Raw genomic sequence first — 8,537 nt, forward strand, 5'->3', positions numbered from 1 at the left:
TTTGCACTTATACTTTTCGCTTCAACTAGAATCTGAACTTATCATGCCAACTATTAGTTGAGCTATAAAAAATGAAAATTACCATTTTTAATTGTTACTGAACTAGATTTTGCCGTGTGTATGAGAAATACATCAATATTATACAAGTAAATAAAACATTTCCGTAATGGCCTCTGTTGAGTTCAGTAATTAATTAAAGTGAATTTTAATGGATATTAGGGCATATGAAAGTACATTATTTAAACCAACATAAATTTTAAAAAAGAAGGGTGCAAGAACATTGCACAAGAAGGATTACCAAGAATTGTGTTCCTTAAAAAACAGCTTTACAAGGAACATAATTCTTTTAAGCCTTCTTGTACAATTTTGTTGTACAATTTGTTCTTTCGACGTTTATATTGATTTAAAAAATTTACTTTCACATATTAAACAGAAACATTAAGCTATATACCTTATGTCTATCTTTACCAAAAGTTCATTTGCTGTTCTTACAAGTTCGATTCTTGGTTAACAACAACAACAAATAATTAGGACATCATTATACTAATTCGAACCCATTGATGATGATAGTCGTTAGTATTTACAATTAGAATATCGCGTCTATCGCGCGCATCTGGTCCTTCTGTAAGGATCACATTCAGCCGCACCACTGCATAAACAACTAGGGCTGACCACAAACGTCCGTCTCTGTCCGAATTATTCCACTTGCTGGTGAAATCGATTATAACTAGTGCATCAACTGGAAATCCGAATCGAGAATGGAAAAGTATCTGAATATCATATTAAAATATTGTGCAAATATACTTTATTTTCTTCTGGCAACAATTTTTGAATATTATATATTTCGCTCTTTATTTTTTGTATTACAATCGCTAATAGAAGAAATGTTAACTCACATAAACTTCTGCTCTTTTTGACAAATCTGTACGTACCTAAAACATAAAAATTATACTTAAAAAAAGTTTCTTATTATTTATGAAATGGGGAACTTTATCTGAGAATCAGAAAAGTCAAACATTTACACCGTTTTTATTTGGGTTTTGTTATTTGTGCAGATAAAAAATGACCTAGCCGGGTTTCCATAGAAAAACAGCCACCAGACCAAATGAAACTTTGTAACAAATATTCCGAGGTACTTGGTTCAAGATTGCTTTCTGTAAGAATTTTCAGCCCGATATCCACCATATTGGCTGAATAATCGCTAATTATGCAAATTTCCTTTTTCGCAATCTTTAGCTAAATTAATCATTGGAACAATCTAAACAAATGCATAGTACTTTTTGATATAAAAAATCATCTCCGTGAATATTTCGCAACTGTTTGCGTGCAATATTCGCAATTTGAAAAATTGCGAAAAATTTTTCGCGACATTTTTTTATAAAAATATCCGTAAGCAAAGCCAAGTCTTTCCATTAATGAGTCCCCAAAAAACGCAAATATATCTGAATTTTTCAAAGATTTTTAAACAATGTGGTTGATGCAGATTTGCCATAATCCAATAAGGCATAAATTAAGAATACAATAAAGGTTGATAGCCTTAAAATATTTCTGCCAATTTTTGTGTTCTCTTAATCAATTAAGGGCATTGATATACTATTATATTGATGTGTATAGCATCAGGTTAAAGATAAATTGCACACTTGCATTTAGTACTGTATGTAGTTTAATATCGACTTCAAGGAACATATTATCCTATACAAGACAGCATTGTGATAGACATATTCCTGCCAATTAAGCGAGGGATTGATGATGACACCCAAATCGCGAGCAGAACTAGTGTATTGGATGATAGAACCATTTAATATCAGTGGAGGTAAAACGGAAGTGTCGATACCACTAAGGTAGGCAAGACTACCAAACATCATAGCCTTCATCTTAGAAACATTAATGAATAGTTTCTTAGTTGTTGCCCAGAGAGAATCTCAATCGATTAATATTAATTTTTTCGATCACCAAAGATATTTTAGAAGGACCACAATGGTTATATATTTGTAGGTCGTCATCTTAAAGGCCTATTTAACAAGTTGTATTAAACAATCAGTGTAGTGTATTGTAAGCTATATAAGCCTAAAATAGACACCGGAGGAACTCTAGAAGTTACCGGAGTCAACTAAATATATATCCAGAAGATAAGCAGAAAACTATACTACAACCTTATTTGAGATTTCAATTTCCTTAAGTTTTCTAAGGAGAATGTCATGATCTACCACACGGTAAAAAATGGAGCCGTGACAGGGATATTATTCCTTATTATAGCTAAAAATTTAGCTCAAAAAGAATGAAGGAATTTATAAAGATCCCTGGATCAGCGAAAGTGAATATCTTTGACCATTTTCCATATACCAGGGATATCCCGTGTGAAAAAATGTTCTGGCGCTGGTCTGGCCCAGACCAGACCGCCAGTTATCCAGCCCTAGTGCTGACCAGATGGTCTGGCCTGGGCCTGGCCAAAATGTAACTTTTTTCTTACAAGCTCCAGGCCAGACCGTCTGGTCAACTCCTAGACAGGGGCTGGTCAGCCGCTAGTGATAGGCTGATCGATTAATGTTTTATCCTAGAGAATCATATCGTCAATGTTTAGAGGATACGCTTTGAGGATACTCTCAAAAGGTAAAACATGATTTCCTAGAAAAATATATAATATACATGTTTGATATAATTAGTTTAAATTCAAATTTTGCGTCAAAAATATACTGCCATCAATAAAATCAATTAATTAAATTATCGTTTTTAATACTTATTCTTTAATAGATCAAAAGTAGGTGTGTACTTACTACTTATTTAATAACTTAATAAAGATTTGGTACATTTTATGCCTCTCCTTTGTCAGCTAACTTGCAGCTGGATTAATATATTATTAAGGAAATAATAAGAAATTTTGACAGTTTGTGATACTTGATCGACAAAAACTAGCACTGTTTCCAAAAGGTCGGAACCAAGCACTGTCAGATTACTTCAAGTTGTGACGTCAATTGGCAAGATGTCTGCACGCCGAGGGCCACGCAATGAATTACAATTACTTAGGAAAACTTGATTGTTTTAATGACTTGGATACAAAAATTTCACTATAAACTATTTTAGTTAAAAAATGTCCTTATAAACTCTGTAACTTTTGGAAATGTAAGAAAAAATGTACTGTGTCCAACTTCGATTTTTTTCTTGGCTCCCCGATCTGCGCAAGGCCTGGATAAGACCATAATGTCAAGATGATAAGAAAGAGAGTCGTGTTTGCATAGGTTCAATTTCTTATTTTCTATTATTTTAGACACCCTGTAACTTTTTCAAAATACATCCAAAAGAATTTGGTGATGGAACTTAAGATTTTGTTTCTTGGCTCGCTGATCTGCGCCAGGCCTGGGCCAGACCAGACTCTCAAGATGATAAGAAAGAAAGTAGTGTTTTCATAGTTTGACCAGGCCAGACGGTCAAGGGGATAGAAAAAAATTTTCCATAATTTTAGACACCCTGCAATATTTGTGAAGTATGTCAAAAAAATTGTCTGATGCAACTTATGATTTTTTTCCTTCTTGGCTAGCTGACCAGTGCCAAACCTGGGCCAAAACAGACCTTCCAGACTAGACAGTCTAGATAAATTCAAACCTGGGCCAGACCTGTAACCAGACTGCCCGGACATTTTAACACACGGGATCGTATAGTCAAACCCCTAATGAGTATAGCTATGATAGAGATATTAAGCATAGGTGTCTGAAGGAATTATTGGAAGAGCATCGATGCATTATAGGAACAGCGAAATAAAATGGCGGCAATCAAATCGGGAACAGTGACAGTTCAGATTTACCACTTTAAATATGCGCGAAAGTTAATATTAAATATAGCTTGTGTTGCAGTAATAATAATTCACAAGTTTTTCTATTGTAGGCGGCAAGTATATTGAAGTATATCAAGAAAGAAGAAAAAACAACAAACTTGACCTCCCAATGCATTATATGGAATTCAGGGAAATTCATTTTCTCGATACCAGACGAAAAATTGGCTACTGTAAGTTAATATATTTCTATAAGAACTAAATGTTTTTCTAATATAAAGATAACAAAATTATACGCAATCTGTCGAAAATAATAAAATGTTTAACTTTGCAACTTTGTCCAAATTACTGATTACGAGAACAATTTATATAAAGGAACTAAATATTTAAGTCAAACTGACTAAACGTTTTACCTAATCTAAGCGTCACTTTCTTTGAATTTAATATATTCTCCATTCACTCGTTTGCCTCAAGAACTCTTTTCTCGTGCATACTACAAGTTTAACTGAAGTCAAAGAGAATTGAAACGGTAATCACACGCGATTCAACGGCATACCTTATATCATTGGTGATTTTCAACAGAGCAGTCTGTGTGTTGTAGCTTTGCCTAAATCTCGTTTGATATGTATGATACAGATTTTTATATTCGAGGTATTTATGTAATTATTTAGATATTATTTTCTCAAACTACCTTAAAGGACGAAAATAATAGAGAGAGCCTCCTATAATCATTCAGAGAAACCCGGCTCATTAAATTTGGTATAGGTCGAATGATTGATTTTTCCTAATGGGCAGTAAATATCCAAGGATTGATGACAATGAAAAATGTTATTCAAGTAAGAAAGAATAAGATCTATCTATTTCACTGAAGATGACATAAATATCATTAACGCTCCTGTAATTGCTGTGGATGTCCTCAATAGCCATAGTAACATGCATTTTCTAATGTATCAGGAGATTGAAAAAGGTAATAGGAAGATATATTGAAGAAATATTGGGAAAAGGCATTGAATTCTTATATAGAAATGTGCATAGAACTTTTATCCTTTTGCGGTTGATGAGGCCCAATCTACAATTTTCACTCCAAAGGCGAGGAGGATAATTGGTTTTTGTTATTTTAAATGTATTAAAAACAATTCTACTGAACAATATATTACAATAAACTAAGTTTCTGAAGGTGCGAAACTTAAACATGAGGTGATCAGAATTACTACGTATAGTAATTTTAAATATCCTATTGCTCTCTCTCTCTTTCCATAATCATTGATCTTAGTTTCTGAGTGATCTACGCCGTAAGCAATCACTTAAGTTGATACAACCTAATTTGTTGTACCAACCTAACTTTGGTCTATCGAAGGTAATTCGAGCCAATTGTAAGTCTTCAAAAATCTTAGGAATTCGCCAACACACATATTTCGAAAATCATAAGAAGATAAGTATGTTTTCTTTTTTAGGAAGCAGGTAGCGGTATTCGAAATAAATAGTCATGATGTGATGGAAATAGATAAGCATTAACATTTCCAAAAATAATAGCATTGGTATACTTATTGAAGTATAGAGAAAAAGCCGTTTCAAAATCAGTTGTAAGGTCTATAGGCATATATCATGATTTGTATATCAATTTCCAGTCCTAGCTTGATTTATATAACATTGTATGAAAAATTAGAATTTCCCCTTTACTTCGAAATTCCAAATTTCAATTAAAAAAAAATCCTGTTGCTTTTAAGAAGTTGTACATCTTCTATAAATGGGATCAGTAACAAGTTAAATAAAAAAAAAAGTTTTCATAGAAAAAAAATTCATTTTCACGTCCAGAGTGATTTATTGGTTATTATAGGTAAACTCAAATTTTAACGCCAGCCCTTAATTACAAAATTTTCTAAACAAAATTGTTTTAGTCATCGAAAGTTGTAAAACTTTTAGAAGTCTGAATTTGTTAAAATCTGAGATAATATTCAAGGTCACTCCGAATATATAATCAGGTAACTAAAATAATATTTTACAGAAACTCCTTGAAAATATGCAGTTGAATGACATCAAGAGATGCTCCTAATACAATCTCGATGTAATTGGTGTTCCTATTTCGACATTTCGATATAAAATACATGACCCATTAATGTTACCATGGTAAAATTTTATTTTATATCAAAACTACACGGAGAAGCTCTGGCACGAGCGATCAGTGTTGCAATATTTTTTTTTCATTGCTCTAGCCATAGTTGCGAACATACTGCCCGCTCGTGAATTCACACGAGGCGCTCGTGCTAATGGCAACAGTAGCGCGAGTTTGGTTAGTGTTGCGCTTCGCATGGCCCGTTCTTGGGATTGGCAACAATCACTTTCGCGCATGGAGAAACAAATTTTATATTCCCAGCTGTAAAAAGTCCAATTCTGATTTGAAAATTTTGTTCAGAAATATTTTCTTCATTCCCGATTAAATTATAAAACATCTATTTCTCAATGTAATTATTCAATGACAAAGAAAATCAGAAAAGTACATTTATTACATATATTTCTATTAGGTAATATCGCTGAACTTACTGCTTTTTTATCATTTTTTGAACTGTTGTTTCACCAGACATGAATCGTCTAAAAAAATTACACAAATTATCAAATCCCAAAAGTATATTTGATCCTGACACGTTTTCCCTTAGTATTGTCAGCATTTGATAATACGGCGACAGAGTAGAGTGACAAGCGCGGTTGTCACTCAACGTTAGAAATATTTGACATCACGTGCAATTAAAAATTAACACGAGAGATTGTTGTCAATCCCAAGAACTGGCCGGGCTAGACGCAACACTTACCAAGCTCGCACTGCTGTTGCCATTAGCACGAGCGGCTCATGTGAATTATCGAGCGGCCAGTGCGTTGACAACTGTGGCTCTTGCCATTCCAAAATTTGTTATTTTGAGACTAACCGATCGTTTCAAAAGCAGCGGCAGCTCTTTCCGCGGTCGCTCCGTGTAACTACATGAAGTTTTACTACAAAAAATAAGACACCTCAAATTTAAAGAAATACATGTGAAAACTGATACTCTAAGAACATAACTCTACATTTTATAGTGCGAGATGCGGATTATACGTTTCTTATGATGTATTGACTACGTGCGAATACATTTTTGATTAAATAATAGTTAGACACTCGAACTTCACCTGAGAGATCCAGGATTCTATCCCTGAGCCGGTACCTCTACAAATGTTTCATCGTACCTTTACTGAGGTTCTGGTGGTTCGAAACTCACCTTGAGCTGTAGTTCCCCCCATCGTGTACGTGACTGCAACTCAGTCCGTCAATGATGAGGTAAAAACCAGACTTTGTCCAATATGTCTGGGCAGACTGCTTTCATCAGATCACTTGATTGTATTATGAAAATGCGTCCGTGACTGACGATATATACCGGGACAGCCCCGTGCAAAAATGATCAAATAAAAAATCCAACTCTTGCCAAAAATGCCTTCGACATGTGTGGCAGTATAAGCCTGTAACAGCATTTCAGCACTGCAATGTTTTTATAATAATAATATTATTTGAGGATATAAGAACCTCAGTGGCTCAGTTGGTTAGACACTCGGACTTCACCTCAGAGGTCCGGGGTTTGATCCCTGAGCCGGTACATCTAGAAATTTTTCAATGTACCTTTACTGAGGTTCTGGTGGTTCGGAACCCACCTTAAGCTGCAGGTCCCCCCATCGTGTACTTGACTGCAACTCAGTCAGTCAATGATGGGGTAAAAACCAGGCTTTGTCCAATATGTCTGGGCAGACTGCTCTCATCAGATCACTTGATTGCATTATAAAAATGCGTCCGTGACTGATGATATATACCGGGACAGCCCCGTGCAAAAATGATCAAATAAAAAATCCAACTCTAACCAGAAATGCCTTCGATATGTTGGGCAGTATAATCTTGTGACAACATTTCAACACTGAAATGTTTTTTTTATTTGAGGATATAATAATATATAATAATATTTATTATTATAATTTTTTTTTATAATAAAAGAGGCTCAGTGGCTCAGTTGGTTAGACACTCGGACTTCACCTCAGAGGTCTGGTGTTTGATCCCTGAGCCGGTACCTCTAGAAATTTTTCAATGTACCTTTACTGAGGTTCTGGTGGTTCGGAACCCACCTTAAGCTGTAGGTCCCCCCATCGTGTACTTGACTGCAACCCAGTCCGTCAATGATGGGGTAAAAACCAGGCTTTGTCAAATATGTCTGAGCAGATTGCTCTCATCAGATCACTTGATTGCATTATAAAAATGCGTCCGTGACTGATGATATATACCCGGACAGCCCCGTGCAAAATGATCAAATAAAAATCCAATTCTAACCAAAAATGGCTTCGACATATTGGGCAGAATAAGCCTGTGACAACATTTCAAAACAGAAATGTTTTTTTTATAATAATAATTCTCAGTTGGCTCAGTGGATTAGATTCTCGGACTTCACCTCCGAGGTCCGGGGTTCGATCCCTGAGCCGGTACCTCTGGAAATTTTTCTATATACCTTTACCGAGGTTATGGCGGTTCGGAACCCACCTTAAGCTGTGGGTCCCCCCATCGTGTACTTGACTGCCACCCATCCGTCAATGATGGGGTATAAACCAGGCTTTGTCCAATATGTCGGGGCACACTGCTCTCATCAAATTGCATCCAATATTATTATTATTATTAATTTTTATTAAACTTTTACTCGGGTAAACCCGGTGATACATCATAGCCACGGACTAAGTCAAGTGACTGATGAGATTAGAATGTTATAACTTA

General features: G+C 35.0%; 1 long non-coding RNA gene across 1 annotated transcript; it reads right to left on the bottom strand.

Moving 5' to 3' along the window:
- Positions 1-563: 563 nt before the first annotated feature.
- On the bottom strand, positions 564-2,878 carry LOC117176759. The gene is made up of 3 exons (XR_004467613.1): positions 2,775-2,878; positions 897-932; positions 564-739 (listed from the first exon to the last, which is right to left on the bottom strand). It is a non-coding gene; the product is annotated as an uncharacterized LOC117176759 (long non-coding RNA).
- Positions 2,879-8,537: the final 5,659 nt, after the last annotated feature.

Source organism: Belonocnema kinseyi, chromosome 7 (assembly GCF_010883055.1).
Source record: "Belonocnema kinseyi isolate 2016_QV_RU_SX_M_011 chromosome 7, B_treatae_v1, whole genome shotgun sequence".
NCBI classification, from domain to species: Eukaryota; Metazoa; Arthropoda; class Insecta; order Hymenoptera; family Cynipidae; genus Belonocnema; species Belonocnema kinseyi.